Source organism: Aotus nancymaae, unplaced genomic scaffold, assembly GCF_030222135.1.
Source record: "Aotus nancymaae isolate 86718 unplaced genomic scaffold, 86718_ANA_hifiasm-v0.15.2.pri h1tg000002l, whole genome shotgun sequence".
NCBI classification, from domain to species: domain Eukaryota; kingdom Metazoa; phylum Chordata; class Mammalia; order Primates; family Aotidae; genus Aotus; species Aotus nancymaae.
The window spans coordinates 43,906,172-43,924,461 of record NW_026988413.1 but is presented as its reverse complement, the minus strand read 5'-3'; the positions used below and the strand labels follow the sequence as shown (position 1 = coordinate 43,924,461).

Genomic DNA, 18,290 nt, shown 5'->3' with positions numbered 1-18,290 from the left:
TGCTGTGTATCTAACAAGAGGGCTTTGAAATGTTCTTCTAAAGGGCATAAAAGGAGTTTATTTTTCATGCCTACTCTAGAAATATGCTACAGATGCTATGAAGAATAAGAACAAGAAGTGGGAGGCAAAGTTCTTAAATGAATGTGAGATTTAAGATGTTACTTCACAAAAACATTGCCAAAGAGTTTTTGGTCTTGTTTTCCTATATTTCAAAATTGTGCCCCACAGGTCTCAATTGTGACATCCTGAAGATGGCTGAATGGCTAATGAGAAAAAGCTAATTGTTCTGTCTGGGACTCAGATGCCCTTGCTTTTGTACTGTTGACCATTCTCCCACCCAAAGCCAAGAAGCCCTGGGACCAGAAACCCCATATTTTTGTAGAGTTCCAAATTGGTGATATCTATTGAAATTTGGGAATTCAGGGCCTTGAAAAAAAAATCTTGAAATGATTAAATTGAACTCTATTTGACCTGTTTAGCTTTACCAAGATTCATTCCCCTGGCTCTGACCAACCTCACTATGCACTGGAAACCACAATCTCTCCCATTCACTCCCATGTGCCAATTCTGAACATTTTTCTTCCTTGAAAGGCAGACCTAGGAGAACAAGGCCCTAAGACACGCAATTCCATTTCTCGCCTGCTTCTTAGCTCACATTTGAGTTCTTATGTAATGTCTGAGGAATCATGCACTTGTTGACACTGGACATTTCAAAGGAGAGGGAGCTCCCAGACTGGAATGACAACCTCTTAAGCCTTAGGGTAATGTCTCCTAAAAGATAGCTAGGAGTCATTTTGATACAAAGGCTCCAAAGACAAAACACAGACCTACTTCCTAAAATCCACACTGTATCTGGGCGTGCCACCTGAAAGCACACAATGATTGCTTTCATGAGATGGGGCACAGCTTACAAAATGGACTTCAACATCCCAGTTTCCTTTCACTGGCTCATTTCTCAGGGCTTTGAATCTCATTCTGTTTACAGTTTTTATATTACTCTTGGGCTTCATGCCTCTGAAAGTGAGGCCCCTGGAGTGAAATATGGTGTGATGAGACAGGGCCAGGTAGGCAAGGGATAACCTGTGAAGCAGATGATTCCTACTTAAGAAACTCCTAGAGAGAACCTAGACTAAATAAATACTTTCGAGTACTGTTAGAATGGTTAAGATGTCCAAGCTGTCATTTTAACCTTTCCTGCTTTGTAGTTGCAGGAAAACTTGATGTCACACTGCTCTTATCTTTTGACTTTAATTAAAAGCTTCTCCATCTCACCCCAAATACTGCCTAAGAATCCAAACATCCCCAGGTGGCAGATCAACTTTGTGATGGCCAATAGGCCTTCTTCAATGATTGCAGGTGGATGTTCAAACTAACATTATGAAATGAGCTGCTTTCAAACAGACCATGTTGGATTTTATTTTCTTGCCCTGTGGACATCTTGGACACACGCCCTTTGTTTCTGGTCTCTTTCAGTTATTAGAACAGTCTTGTTTTCAGGTATTAAAAAATCTGATTCGGATGAAAACTTCACCTCATATTCCCATCCCTACCCTTTGTGGGTCTGACCCGAAGTTGCCCAGAGCACTTTTCCCTTCCTCACTCCTTGCCTGTCTCCTCTAGGATTTGACTGTGGAAGAGGATGGCACGACAAGAACCTCCTGCCTTTTAACTTAGCTCATGCTGTTTGTAGTTGTCTCTCAGAGATCAAATGCTTTTTGTGGGTTGGTCGTGCTGGCTCACACCTGTAATCTCAGCACTTTGGGAGGCCACGGAGGGAGGATCACTTGGGGCCAGGAATTTGAGACCAGCCTCGGCAACATAGAAAGACCTCATTGCTACAAAAACAAAACAAAACAAAAAATTAGCCAAGCATGGTAGTGTATGCGTGTAGTCCTAGCTACTCTGGAGACTGAGGTGGGAGATCACTTAAGCCCAGCAGTTTGAGGTTACAGTGAGCCATGATTATGCTACTGCACTCCAGTCTGGGTGACTGAGCAAGACCCTGTCTCTAAAAACAAACAAACAAACAAACAAACAAAAAAGAAATGCACTTGTTATAGGGAATGTCCAAATGCCAGGCTTTCTTTTTCTCCTGGGGCACTTCTGAGGGCAGCCCTTCCCCTGCCGCCACCCACCAAGGACCTTCTCATTACACTATTTTCTGACCCATGTACTGTACTTGTGTGTGATTTCTTATGACTCCCCTTCCTATCCTATTCCACAGTCCTCACCTGGGGTCTCCTTGTCCCTGCGGGCATCCTCCTGAGCTGGGTCCTCTGAAGATGGTTCTGGCCTGATGGCTCTCTGCGATGTCAATTTGGCCCACAGAAAGCAAGCACTCTTGTCCACCACAGGGAGGAGTGCTGCTGGCTCAGCCACAGTACGTTCTAGCTCTGGCAGCTCCAGACAGTTCCTCAGTTCACACCCTTCTGGATGAGAATCAGGTAACAATCTCTGTGTTCTTCAAACTCTGGGGGACATGTGTCAAGTTTCTTACTTTGGTCTCATGTCAGTCCCTTCACCAACCTGTCTTTCCCCCTAAAACATTTCATTGTAGGCTGACAGTTCTTCAGTAAAGTCTTCTCAGATCCATTTTTTTCATAGTATTTATTCATTGAACTATACTCTCAATATGTTTATACTTTTCTGTATGTACACTAGACTGCAATAAAAAAGCTTGTTTAAGCATTTTCAAATTAATCTTGTATTGAGAGTTACCCTTGTCTTAGCTTTAAATTTCTTTGCTACAATATTTGACAAGTTTAGGAATAGACATGTATGAAGGGAACTCCTTTACCTACATGAGGACCTACCATGGAGTTCCTTTAATGCAGTGGTAAGTACACAGTTAAATGACTTGGTGGGGGGATCATTTGCAATCACCTTTAGCTAAAATAATAAGGCAATTTCTGTCTACCCTGGAGAGTCTAACAGGGGAGTTAGAGGTTTTCAAGGATTCCAGACTGCATGTGAAAAAAACCCGGCAGCTAAGATCCTTGTAATTTGAAATGAGAATAATGAGTATTTGGTTTAGTTTTGTAACTTCAGACTTTTTGAATTGGTTTTTAAAAACAGACATATATGAACTCTCTGAAATCAAGATGAGTCATCTGAACTGAAGAGTAAGCTACGTGACTGAAGAGTACTTTGTCATCTCAAATGGAAATATTTGGGGACCCTTTTCCTTAAATACTAAAGATAGTGACAAATGCCTTAGATTTTTTGTATTTTACCTCTCACTAATCGCTGCCTCAGAGATTGTGTCTTACTGTGATAGAAATGAAAACTTGTCTTTGGGAAGATGAATGGGTATTTCTAGGTATTCTGCTAGTGCCTTAGAAATTGTTCTATAAAGTCAGTAGTGTTGCCCCCCAAGCCTCCGACTATTCTGGGTACAATGGTATGCCTTGGTTGAAAACTCCCACCATCAACCTGGAGAAACTCTTTTATCTCATTAGATGACCTTGAAAATCAAGCCACATTCTTGTTGTCTTCTCTGGGTATTTTCTTTTTAAAGTGGAAAGGACAGTTCAGGAAGGTGACCTTCTGATGCAGCTCTTCACAGTTTAACATGAGGCATATCAGCTGTGTCCTGTGAAATAAACGACTTCTCCAAATAAGTAACAGTCCTTATTCATCATAAAGATTTTCACAGGGAGGTAAAAATCACCACTTAAAGTTAGCAATGGGTTAACCAAATTTGCAGACCACTCATTTTAGCTTATTGTATAACTGTGCAGTCCAGAAGGCAAAAAGACACAATCTAATGGCTTATAGAGGAGATTATAAGAATTAGCTCATAGGTTAAAGATTTTCTGATGAGTTACAAAATGGATTTCACTCACAGGGGCAAATCTCTCTCATAATCCTCGAGGCATTGTACCAAAAAAAAAAAAAAAAAAAAAAAAGCACAGTTACTTTATGCACAATAGTTTTGACATTTTATCAGCATGCAATTAAAATCCCTTTGTCTAAAGTTCTGGTTCTAAGTTCCTGAACGGATAGAAGCCCAGAATGAACTGTGTTATGCATTTTAGAAAGAAGAAATTAATTTGACACTCATAGAGTTTCATCCTGGGAGGGAGCGAGTAGTGTGGTGCTGCACTCTATGGGCTGCTGCAGAAACATACAGGATGCATTTTGTCTATCTGCCAAGAAAGTCTTCCTGAGGAAATATCTTCAATCAATTCTCTGGAATAATCTGGCAGCCTATTCAACACGGATTCTTTCAACAGAAGGTAAAGAGAAATACAATAACTTAAGCAATAGAGGGAAAAAGTGGAAATTAAATATGTTAAAACTCCTCTGGTGGATGCTGTAGACTGAAAGTTTGTGTCTCCTGCAAAATTCATATCTTGAAACCCTAACCCCCAATGTGATGGTATTAGCAGGTGGGGCCCTTGGGAAGTAATTGGTAGATCATGAGGGTGGAGCCTCATGAATGGGTTTAATGCCCTCATAAGAGGAAGAAGAGACCAGGGCCTTCTTTCTCTCTTTACTATAAGGATGTTGCAAGAAGGCAGCTATCTGTAAGCCTAAAAGAGGGCCCTCACCAGAACCCAGGCAGCTGGCACTTTGATCTTGGACTTCCCAGCTTCTAAAACTGTGAGAAATAAATGTTTGTTGTTTAAGTCACCCAGTCTATGGTATATTATTACAGTAGCCCCAATTGACTACGACAAAGGGGTTTAAGTAAAGAAGAAGTGGAAGTAAGCAAAAGGAAAATGATAGGAAAAGCAAGTTGGTGTTCAAAAACCAACCTGGATTTGTTCAAGTGGAAAAATCCAGGCAATCACAGACAAATGCCCTAATTTGGTGTTTGGGTGTATATTGCAATGGCATGGATATAAAAAGGAAAACACACATGGTATGTTTCCCCCAGTGGCTTATCTGGTTTCCCATAAATGAAAAAGAGTTTTACAAGCCATCGTTTGCTCTTCATTAGAACACAAAATGAGACAAACAATGGTTCTGTATGACTAGATTGCCTGCACTTGAAAGCTTGAATGTCAGAGGTTCTTTTGGGATCTGGGATTAATGTGTGGCACTTTAATCTTCTAGGACTTCATCAAATCAAGGAAGGCAAAATAGGAAAGAAAACACTTAAATGTTAAAAAGGCATCAATTCATTTAAATTATTTGGATACATGCTGACAATATGGTATTTAAATATTATCATTGGTATATACATTTGAATTGGCTTTTTCCCCCCCTCCAGTTGGAGCAGTTTTGCTCATATAGTCTTATTTTTTTCTCAGATTTCATGTGATCAAGAGTATGCTACTGTTGGTTAGATGGGACCGTGATGGATGATTTTAACAAAATTTGGTCTAAATGACACTCATGTGCTTGACCTTGGTCTTATTACCACCATTCTCTACTAAAGTCATTATAAATTACTCTTAAATGCTAATTTTCTCACAGATCCAAAAATTCCTAGACTATAGAAAAGTACTGAAGAAAAGGTCTTAGAACTGTGCTTGCGGCCAGGCACAGTGGCTCACGTCTGTAATCCCAGCACTTTGGGAGGCCAAGGCAGGCGGATCATGAGGTCAAGAGATCGAGACCATGGTGAAACCCCGTCTCTACTAAAATACACAAAAATTAGCTGGACATGGTGGCACGCACCTGTGGTCCCAGCTACTTGGGAGGTTGAGGCAGAAGAATTGCTTGAACCCCAGAGGCGGAGGTTGCAGTGAGCTGAGATTGTACCACTGCACTCCAGCTTGGCGCCTGGCAACAAAGCAAGACTCTGTCTCAAAAAAAAAGTAAATGTGCTTGCTTGGTCGCCTAATTTTAGTACTGAAAACCATGTGTCCTGAATTGTATAATCTATGGCTTCCCCCAACTCAACTATTTCACATTGAGTCTTATTCTCTGGTTCTTGTTCACTGAAAATCATTAGGCTCTTTCCTCCTGTAATCACAGCAGTGAGTTGGTAGTGAATCAATTACCAGCCCACGAATTCCTACTTCCTAAAAGATAAGAAAAAGCACCGGAGAAATCTATGAATCCTGGTGTGCAAAGAACTCCAGCTACCTCAGGTTAGTTGACTTCAATTCAATGAGACAAAAATAACATTGATCATCTACTCTACCAACAGCTGTTTCTTATTTCCAATCTCTCAGTGCCACAGTTGGGCTTAAATCTGACCATTACTGTAATCTAGCAGAGAAACCTGTCCTTAGGCTTTTTGTGAAATCATTTGGAAGAAAAGATTAATTGGCCACTGAATAAGCATTCTTTCCCCACTTCATTTTTGGAAGCAGATTTCTTTGTTCTGCAGCAATAGGCCCAATAGTAGCAATAATAAATATACTTTTGCAGCTTTAGGGTATGAACCAGGACCAATTTAAGCCAGGAAAAGGAGTCTTGTTCCCTTGCCATGGAGAAGGCCTGTGACCTTGTTCTGGCTCATAAAACATAAGAGCAAGTGTGCTGGGGAAAGACTTGCCTCCTGATAAAGCAAGAGCTGCATGAGAAGAAAGTTACATTTGCCCACTCTTGCAGCAATCAATAGCCTACCAATCAAAAAAAGTCCAGGTCCAGATGGGTTTACAGCCAAATTCAACCAGATGTACAAAGAGGAGCTGGTTCCATTCCTTCTGAAACTGTATCAAACAATACAAAAGGAGAGAATCCACCCTAACTCATTTTATGAGATCAACATCATCCTGATACCAAAACCTGGCAGAGACTCAACTAAAAAAGAAAACTTCAGGCCAATATCTATGATAAACATCAATGCAAAAATCTTCAATAAAATACTGGCAAACCGATTGCAACAGCACATCAAAAAGCTTATCCATCACGATCAAGTAGGCTTCATCCTGGGGATGCAAGGCTGGTTCAACATACGCAAATCCATAAACATAATCCATCACATAAACGGAACCAAAGACAAAAACCACATGATTATCTCAATAGATGCAGAGAGACCTTTGATAAAAGGCCTTCATGCTAAAAACTCTCAATAAACCAGATATCAACAGAACGTATAATAAAATGATAAAAGCTATATATGACAAACCTACAGCCAATATCATACTGAACGGGCAAAAGCTGGAAGAATTCCCTTTGAAATCAGGCACTAGACAAGGATGCCCTCTCTCATCACTTCTATTCAATATAGTATTGGAAGTTCTAGCCAGAGCAATCAGGCAAGAAAAAGAAATAAAGGGTATTCAATTAGGAAAGGAGGAAGTCAAACTGTCTCTATTTGCAGACGACATGATTGTATATCTAGAAGAACCCATCATCTCAGCTGAAAATCTTCTCAAACTAATAAGCAACTTCAGCAAAGTCTCAGGATATAAAATCAATGTGCAGAAACCACAAGCATTCCTATATACCAATAACAGACAAAGAGAGTCAAATCAAGAGTGAACTTCCATTCACAATTGCTACAAAGAGAATAAAATATCTAGGAATATAACTAACAAAGGATGTAAAGGACCTCTTGAAGGAGAACTACGAACCACTGCTCAACGAAATAAGAGAGGACACAAACAGATGGAGAAACATTCCATGCTCATGGTAGAAAGAATTAATATTGTGAAAATGGCCATACTGCCCAAAGTAATCTATAGATTCAATGCTAACCCCATCAAGCTACCTATGACCTTCATCAAAGAACTGGAAAAACCACTTTAAACTTCATATGGAATCAAAACAGAGCCCTGATAGCCAAGACAATCCTAAGCAAAAAGAACAAAGCTGGAGGCATCACACTGCCAGACTTCAAACTATACTACAAGGCTACAGTAATCAAAACAGCATGATACTGGAACCAAAACAGAGACATACACCAATGGAACAGAATAGAGGCCCCAGAAGCAACACCACACATCTATAACCATCTGACCTTTGGCAAACCTGACAAAAACAAGCAATGGGGAAAGGACCCCATGTTTAATAAATGGTGTTGGGAAAACTGGCTAGCAATGTGCAGAAAGCAGAAACTGAACCCCTACCTGTCACCTTACACTAAAATTAACTCCAAATGGATTAAAGATTTAAACATAAAACCTAACACCATAAAGACACTAGAAGAAAATGTAGACAAAACCATTCAGGACATAGGCATAGGCAAGGACTTCATGACTAAAACACCAAAAGCAATGGCAATAAAAGCCAAGATAGACAAATGGGATCTAATTAAAATTCAGAGCTTCCGTACAGCAAAAGAACCATCATTAGAGCAAACCAGCAACCAACAGAATGAGAAAAAAAAATTTGCAATCTACCCATCTGACAAAGGGCTGATACCCAGAATCTACAAAGAACTAAAACAGATATACAAGACAAAAACAAACAACCCCATTCAAAAGTGGGTGAAGGATATGAACAGACACTTTTCAAAAGAAGACATATATGAGGCCAAAAAACATATGAAAAAATGGTCATCATCACTGGTCATTAGAGAAATGCAAATCAAAACCACATTGAGATACCATCTCACTCCAGTTAAAATGGCAATCATTAAAAAATCTGGAGACAATGGATGCTGGAGAGGATGTGGAGAAATAGAACACTCTTACACAGTTGGTGGGAGTGTAAATTAGTTCAACCATGGTGGAAGACAGTGTGGTGATTTCTCAAGGATCTAGAAATAGGAATTCCATTTGATCCAGCTATCCATTACTGGGTATACCCAAAGAACTATAACTCGTTCTAATATGAAGACACATGCACATGTATGTTCATTGTAGCCCTGTGTACAATATCAAAGACTTGGAACCAACCCAAATGCCCATCAGTGATAGACTGGACAAAGAAAATGTGGTACATATACACAATTGAATACTATGCAGCCATAAAAAATGATGAGTTCGTGTCCTTTGTAGGGACTTGGATGAATCTGGAAACCATCATTCTCAGCAAACTGACACAAGAACAGAAAGCCAAACACTGCATATTCTCACTCATAGGTGGGTGTTGAACAATGAGAACACGTGGACTCAGGGAGAGGAGCATCACATACTGGGGGCAGTTGGGGGAGGGTAGGGGAGAGACAGCAGGGGGTGGGGAGGGTGGGGAGGGATAACATGGGGAGAAATGCCAGATATAGTATGCACCTTAAGTAAAAAAAAAAGTTACATTTGCCCACTCTCATCCCTTCCTGCTTTATGGAGCTGTTACTTGAGGCTGCAGGCATCTTGTAACCATGAGGTGTTAATTCTGTGGATGAGACCCCTGAGAGCTGATGACACCTGGAAAAGCCTAGCTTTGAACTTCTTGTTTCTTAAGGTTTAAGCCTCTGCACTTGAATATCCTGTTAGTTAGAGTTGAATGTGTGTTTAGCTGCTACAGATGGTCGAAAGTCTGAATAGGAGGTAATGCTTCTCCACACTCCTGACTGGAGGAGTGTTAGAATTTGGCCATCCTACTTTCTATTAATTGCTGCCTTCTTGATTGCCACTTCAATTGCACAGTGCCCTAAAAGCCCTAAGGAGTATAGTTCAGTGAAGCCTGGGGGTGTGTAAAAGCAGCCTGTATTCACAACTGAAGTCAGCCTCTAAATGTGTGGTTTGAAGGACATCACCATTCTCATCTTAATAAATAAATAAATTTATTTTCTGCTTTCAGTCTGAAATTCTATTTGTGAAGATTAATTTCCTAGAGTCTTCAAGATTTCTTTCTTAAATTATGTGTTTTCTTGGGTGGAGACCAGCATCCTACACTCTTATCAGCACTCATGTTAGCAGAGTTGGAGAACTGCAAGATGCGGATAAAATGAATAGAATTTTAGGACCTATAAGTTCATAGAAATCTTTGAGATCACCTTACCTCACACCTTTATTTTATAGATTTAAAAGAAAAGTCAAAAACTGTGGACCAGAAAGTTTCAATGTTTACCAGGTAATGTCTAGTTGGTATACTTTTAGCAGTGGAGGTGGGAACGTGGGGCATGGCATAAAAGGAGGAGCTGATGGACATTGAAGGGAGCAGGCACATGGCCACTGGCCTCTGGGATTTGCTGATACCTAACCCTGTATCTATGGGAAAGGGCAGTTGCTTCTCTCACTCTTCTTATCTCCACTCTTTCTTACTTGATAGACTACATACATGTTTATTTTGAATAGTCTATTTAACAAATGTCATAACATGCTACCTTTATGATAGATTCTCATTCTTTACAAAAAGCCTATTTCTGAGGTTTAGAAAATAAATCACTGCTATGTATGTTTATAAATGTTTCAGTTTATCTAGGATCTTCAAATAAAAATGTTTCTTAAAATTTGAAATAGGTTAACTATTTCAAAGAGGTTCCCATATTTTGTCAAGCACTTAAGGATCTACATATAAAGGCATGCATTGTTTAATGAAATTCTGACTTTTTATTAAAAAGCATGAATTTATTGCAATGCCAACAGTAGTCAATCTCTTCTTTAGATATGTAGTCTTAAAATATATTATTTCAAAAGAGCTAGATTTGTAATTGTATTCATGATTTGTTTTTGCTTAGATACCTACACAATCCTTCTATTCCAAACAATCTTAAGGCTATAAATCTTGGAATAGTTTCTGAGTTCTCTTGCCCTCTGCTGGCTAAATTGAGACCTTTCTTAGAACATGCTAATCAAGCACCCTGTGGGTCACAGATGTACATCCTCCATCTGGCTGATTTTTGGGTCCATTTGGCAAATGCCTCCTCAACAACTTTTATGCCAGAGTTAAAAATCTAGCTTTATGTCCCCTGCTTCTCATCAAGATAACCACGACCTGGTGACTCTAGTTCTTAACATCTGTTCTGTTCTCAAGCATCTTTTGTATTTACCCCCTGCATCCTATGATTAGCAACTTATTATATCTTATAGCAGTCCTGAATTGTTTCTACTACATAATTAAGTAAATTATCACTTCAGTGAGTAAACATAAGGTGTTCCAATCTGTCCTGCTTATTAATTGCTTCTGTTTGTCTTGTTTCCCCACTGTGACTGTCATCTCTCTAGGCTTTCATTCAACCCCATCAACTGGATTCCAAAGAGCCTTTGGCTATGGAAATTAAGCCCTTACACCTCTCCCAGACCTTCATGGGTTGCTGAAGGGACCCCGGTGCCTGCTGTAACCCTGGCATTCACAGGCATCCCCTAGTCCCTTTGCAGTGGCCAAAGTAGAGCATACATGCTTGGGGAAGGTCAGCCCTTACCCAGTGGGCCATACAGAAGACGGTGAAGCAGTACATGTTCTGAAAGCTTTGTTTTCCTGTCTCCTGCGGTGGAGGGGGGGGTGAACCCCAGCTGACATTCTTGAGGTTCTCCCACTGCTCTCTCTCTCCCATGTAATCCTCACAAGGATAGTGTTCTGGGGTAGGCTCTGGAGCAACTCCTGCTCTTGAATGTCTCCTTCTTCATTTACATCAAAATTGAAATCTTTTTCAATTATTTTGTCTTCCAGTTATTCTGAAGGTACATATATTATTTATTTACTTATTTATTTATTTGGCTTTCTTTGTTGAGCTGTACTTTTTTTTGGGCTGAGAGAGGGTATGTGGAGAGATTTGAATTTGGGTGGCTGGCATTATTATCCTATGGAAAAATGGCAAAAGTTCTGATGTTTTGCATTGTTTTGTTTTGTCAGTGAGGTAGAAAACAAGACAATTAGTTGAATGATGAGGATGGGAGAAGGGTGGGGGAGAAGGTGTGAATGATTGTCTGAAGGAGCTGGAGATGGAAGGACAAGGCAGTGTGACTGTCTAGCAGCATGAAGGCACTGCTTGCGGTTAGTGGTAGTAAATTTAAAGTAAGACCAGTCAGCATGATCGTGGACTTTTCTCCAGCAACGTTCAGCTGCATCCTGTTGTGGTTTTGTCAAATGAGTACAAAGAAACATGGTAAGCAGATATGAGAAAAACCTTAAAGCTCTCCTGTGAAATACAAAAGTAGAAAGATGTGCTGTATTCTTGTATTAGACAATGAAGCATCATAAGGCTGCCAATTCTCCCAGGTTAATATATACACTTATTGTCATCAAATTAAAAGCAACCATTTATTTTTTTCCGGAGTAAGAGAAGTTGATTCTAAACTACATAAGAAAAATTAACACACAAGAATTTTCAGAAAAACTCCTAAAAATAGGCACTATAAGCAAAAGGAACGAACTGGCTGTTCAGAGCAGAAAGAAATTTTAAAAATGAAAATGACCCTAAAATATCTGAAAAGCTACTCAATCTAACTTATATTAAGAAAAAAGTGAATTAAAAGAATTTAAAAATCTTACCGCTCATCTACTGAATTGGCAAAGTTCAAAAAGTTTGCTAATATACTTTGTTGATGGGGCTGTTGAAAAATAGGTTCTGTCATCATTATGGTGTAGGCCCTATGGGGAATAGTTTAGAATTAACTAATAAAACTATATTTGAATTTACCTGTTGATTGAGCAATTCTACTTTTAAGAATCTCTGCAAATTAAAAATGATATGTGAAGAAAGTTATTTTTCAAGAGACATTATGTATAGTAAGCAGTGCTTATAAACAATCCAAATATCCATCTCCATGTTAATGGATTGGAAGAATCAATATTATTAAAATGTCCATACTACCCAAAGCCATCTACAGATTCAACAAAATCCCTATCAAAATAACACTGACATTCTTAACAGAAATTTTTAAAAAGTCTAAAATTTATATGGTACTACAAAAGACACAGAATAGCTCAAGTTACCCTAAGAAATAAGAACAAAACTGGGGGCATCACATTACATGAATTGAAATTACACTGCAGAATTATAGTAACCAAAACAGCATGTTACTGGCATAAAAACAGACATATAGACCAACGGAGCAGAATAAAGAACCAAGAAATAAATGCATACTCTACAGTGAACTCATTTTCAACAAAGGTGCCAAAAACATACACTGGAGAAAGGACAGTCTCTTTAATAAATAGTGCTGGGAAAACAATGTCCATATGCAGAAGGATGAAAGTTGACCCCTATCTCTTGCTATATGCAAAAATTAAATAAAAATGGATCAAAGACTTAAATCTAAGACCTCAAACTATGAAACTACTAGAAGAAAACACTGGGAAACTCTCTAAGACATTGGTCTGGAAAATGATTTCTTAAGTAATACCCACAAGCATTGGCAACCAAAGCAAAAATGGACAAATGGGATCACATCAAGTTAAAAGATTCTGCACAGCAAGAAAACAATCAATGAAGTGAGGCAACAACTCACAGAATGAGAGAAAATATTTGCAAACTATCCATCTGACAAGGAATTAAAATATATAAAAGCTCAGTTAACTCAATAGGAAAAAAATCCCCAATAATCTGAATAAAAAATGGACAAAAGATCTGAAGACACTTCTCAAAAGAAGACATACAAATGGGTATATGAAAAAGTGTTCAACATCAATGATCATCAGAGAAATGCAAATCAAAACTACAATAATATATCATCTCACACCAGTTAAAATGGCCTTTATTCAAAAGGCAGTTGGCTGGGCATGGTGGCTCACACCTGTAATCCCAGCACTTTGGGAGGCCGAATGAAGCAGGTGGATCACCTGATGTCAGGAGTTTGAGACCAGCCTGGCCAACATGGTGAAATCTTGTCTTTACTAAAAATACAAAAAATTAGCCAGGTGTGGTGGCACACAACTGTAGTTCTAGCTACTTGGGAGGCTGAGGCAGGAAAATCGTTTGAACCCAGGAGGCGAAGGTTGCAGTGAGCTGAGATCACGCCACTGCACTCCAGCCTGGGTGAAAAGAGTGCAACTCTGTCTCAAAAAAACAAAAACAAAAAACCAAAAACCAAACAAAAAAAAACAAAAGGCAGTCAGTAATAAATGCCGGCAAGGGTATGAAGAAAAAGGAACTCTCATACACCATTGGTGAGAATTTAAATTAGTACAGCCACTATGGAGAATGGTATATATTTCTCAAAAAAATTAAAAATAGAGCTAACCATATGATCTAGCAACCCTGTTGCTAGGTATATACCCAAAAGAAACAAAATAAGTGTATCAAAGAGATGTCTGCATTCCGATGTTTATTGCAGCACTATTTACAATAACCAAGATTTAGAATCAACCTCAATGTCCATCAACAGACACATGGATAGAAGAAATGTGGTATACATACACAATGTAGTACTATTCAGCCATAAAAAAGAATGAGATCTTATGGATCTCATTATGATAAATTCCTGGACACATAGCCAAATTCTACCAGAGGTACAAAGAGAAGCTGGTAATATTCCTTCTGAAACTATTCCAAACAATTGAAAAGGAAGGACTCCTCCCTAACTCAATTTATGAGGCCAGCATCACCCTGATAACAAAACCTGGCAGAGACACAACAAAAAAAGAAAACTTCAGGCCAATATCCCTGATGAACATTGATGTGATTATCCTCAATAAAATACTAGCAAACCAAAGCCAGTAGCACATCAAAAAGCTTATCTACTACTATCAAGTCAGCTTCGTCTTTGGGATGCAAGCTGTTCAACATATGTAAATCAGTAAACATAATTCATCAAATAAACAGAACCAATGACAAAAACTATATTATTATCCCAATAGATGCAGAAAAGTCTTTCAATAAAATTCGACATTCTTCATGCTAAAAACACTCAATAAACTAGGTATTAATAGAACATATCTCAAAATAGTAAGACCTATTTATGACAAACACATAACCAATATCATACAGAATGGGCAAAAGTTGGAAGCATTCCCTTTGAAAACTGTCACAAGACAAGGATACCCACTCTCACCACTTCTATTCAACATACTATTGGAAGTTCTGGCCAGGGCAATCAAGCAAGAGAAAGAAATAAAGAGTATTCAAATAGGAAGAAAGGAAGGCAAATTGTCGCTCTTTGCAGATAACATGATACTATATTTAGAAAACCCCATCATCTCAGCCCCTAAAACTCCTTAAACTGATAAGCAACTTCAGCAAAGTCTCAGGATACAAAATCAATGTGCAAAATTCACAAGCATTCCTATATACCAACAATAGACAAACAGAGACCCAAATCATGAATGAACTCCCATTCACAATTGCTACAAAGAGAATAAAATACCTAGAAATACAGCTAACAAGGGACATGAAGTACCTCTTCAAGGAGAACTGCAAACCACTGCTCAAGGAAATAAGAGAGGACACAAACAAATGGAAAAACATTCCATCCTCATGGATAGGAAGACTCAATATTGTGAAAATGGCCACACTGCCTAAAGTAATTTATAGATTCAATGCTATTCCCATCAAACTACCATTGACATTCTTCACAGAATTAGAAAAAACTACTTTAAATTTCATATGAAACTAAAAAAGAGCCCAGCCCATATAGCCAAGACAATCCTAAGCAAAAAGAACAAAGCTGGAAGTATCATACTGCCTGACTTCAAACAAAACTACAAGGCTACAGTAACCAAAACAGCATGGTACTGGTTCCAAAACAGACATATAGGTCAATGGAACAGAACAGAGACCTCAGAAATGACATCATTAATCTACAACCATCAGATCTGTGACAAATCTTCCAAAAACAAGCAATGGGGAAAGGATTCCCTGTTTAATAAATGGTGCTGGGAAAATAAATGGGCTAGCAATATGTAGAAAACTGAAACTGGACCCCTTCCTTAAACCCTACACAAAAATTAACTTAAGATAGATTAAATACTTAAATGTAAAACCCAGAACCATAATCCTAAAAGAAAACCTAGGCAATACCATTCAGGATGTAGACATGGGCAAAGACTTCATGATGAAAATACCAAAAGCAATTGCAACAAAAGCCAATACAAATGGGATCTAATTAAACTACAGAGCTTTTGGAAAACAAAAGAAACAATCATCAGAGTGAACAGATAACCTACAGAATGGGAGAAAATTTTTACAATCTACCCACCTGACAATGGTCTAATATCCAGAATCTACAAGGAGCTTAAACAAATTTACAAGAAAAAAAACAAACAACCCCATCAAAAAGTGGACAAAAGATATGAATAGACATTTCTCAAAAGAAGACATCTATGCAGCCAACAAACATGGATAAAAGCTCACCATCACTGATCATTAGAGAAACGCAAATCCAAACCACAATGAGATACCATCTTATGCCAGTCAGAATGACAGTTATTAAAAAGTCAAGAAACAATAGATGCTGAAGAGGATGTGGAGAAATAGGAACGCTTTTGCACTATTGGTGGGAATGTAGATTGGTATAACTATTGTGGAGGACAGTGTGGGGATTCCTCAGGGAACTAGAACCAGAAATACCATTTGACCCAGCAGTCCCATTACTGGGTATACACCCAAAGGAATATAAATCATTCTACTATAAAGACACATGCCTATATATGTTCATTGCAGCACTATTTACAATAGCAAAGACATGGAGCCAACCCAAATGCCCATGAATGGTAGACTGCGTAAAGACAATGTGGTACATATACACTATGGAATACTATGCAGCCATAAAAGGAATGAGATCATGTCCTTTGGAGGGACATGGATGGAGCTGGAAGCCATCATTCTCAGCAAAGTAACACAGGAACAGAAAACCAAATACCACATGTTCTCACTCATAAGTGGAAGCTGAACAATGAGAACACGTGGACACAGGGAGAAACAACACACACCAGTTTAATTAGATCCCATTTGTATTGGCTTTTGTTGCAAAGCCAATGGGCCTGTTACAGTTTGGGGGGCAAGGGGAAGGAGAGCATTAGGACAAATATCTAATGCATTTGGGGCTTAAAACCTAGAAGATGGGTTGATAGGTACAGCAAACCACCATGGCACATGTATACTTATGTAACAAACCTGCACATTCTGCACATGTATTTTGGAACTTAAAATAAATAAGAAAGAAAAAGTGGTATACAACAGGGTATTATTCAGTCATAAAAAATGAGATCTTATTATTTGCAACAACATGGATGGAACCAGAGGGCATTGTGTTAAATGGAATAAGCCAGGCATAGAAGGACAAATTTCACATGTTCTCACACATTTGTGGGAGCTAAAAATTAAAACAATTGAACTCATGAAGATAAAAAATAGAGTAACAGTTATCAGTGGTTGGGAAGGGTAGTGGGGGTGGGGAGGAAAATGAGGATGGTTAATGGTTACAAAAATTTAGTTAGAATGAATAAGATCTAGTATTTGATAGCATAACAGGGTGACTACAGTCAACAAAAATTTATTGTACATTTAAAAATAGCTAAAAGAGTGTAATTGGAATGTTTCTAACACAAAAAAATGCTTGAAGTGATGGGCACTCCATTTACCTTGAAGTGATTATTTGACTTTGTATGTATCAAAATAGCTCACATAACCCATAAATATATACACCTACTATGTGTCCATATAAATTAAAAAGAAAAGAGAAAAAAAAATAACAAATATCCATCAATAGGGGACTTGTTAAATCAATTATGGTGCATCCACAAAATAGAGAACGAAACAGCTATGAAAAAGAAAAGTTCTTGGCTGGGTGTAATGTATTCCCAACACTTTGGAGGCTGAGGTGGGTGGACTACTTGAGTCCAGGACTTTGAGACCAGCCTGGGCAACATGGTGAAACCTCGTCTATTAGCCCAGTTTGGTGGTGTATGCCTGTAGTCACAGCTATTTGAGTGGGTTGAGGCAGGAGGATTGGTTGAGTAAAGGTTCTAGTGAGCCTTGGTTGTGCCGCTGCACTCCAGCATATGCAACAGAGCGAGATCCTGTCAAAAAACAAAACAAAAAACCAAGATTAAGAACAAAAGATTGGATGAATAGATAAAAGATATACATAGATTCTATCTTTTGTGTAAGAAAAGAGGACAAAGAAGAATGCTTATTTTTGCCAAAAGCACAGGCTCTGGAAGAATAAATTAAAAAATTAGTAAAAGCTGTTTCTTAGGGAGGGCAGGAGAAGGGGGCTGAGGAAATAGAGGCAGTGATAATCCTCTAAATATATTGAGCAATGTAAAGTTTTTACAAATTAAAAAAATAATAAAATGAAAAAGGAAAATGAGAACACACAGACACTGGAAACGAATGAGCTTAAAATGAATATCAGATGACTGGACCACGTGCCTCTTCTTGTTGATTCTGGACTTAAGCTTCCCCAGTAAAGCTTGCTCTTTATACTGCAACCACGGCTGGCTGTGGAATTTGCAAAACTTGATTCAATTGTGTTTACTGTCTATTGTCTGTCTTTTCCCACTGAACAGTCAGCTACACGCAGCAGGGATCTCTGTCTGCTTTGTTCACGGATGTATATGTACAGACTGAACATGTCTGGCACACCGTAGGTGTTCAATAAATATTTGTTGAATGATTG

The 18,290-nt window shown here is 38.6% G+C and overlaps 1 long non-coding RNA gene across 1 annotated transcript in view; it reads right to left on the bottom strand.

Moving 5' to 3' along the window:
- Positions 1-18,290, bottom strand: part of LOC135274020 (uncharacterized) — a 57,546-nt gene that overhangs the window by 8,845 nt on the left and 30,411 nt on the right. The window contains exons 2-3 of the long non-coding RNA XR_010341826.1: positions 2,232-3,592; positions 1,743-1,835 (exon numbers count right to left, since the gene is read on the bottom strand). This is a non-coding gene — a long non-coding RNA (uncharacterized LOC135274020). The remainder of the gene's footprint in view (positions 1-1,742; positions 1,836-2,231; positions 3,593-18,290) is intronic.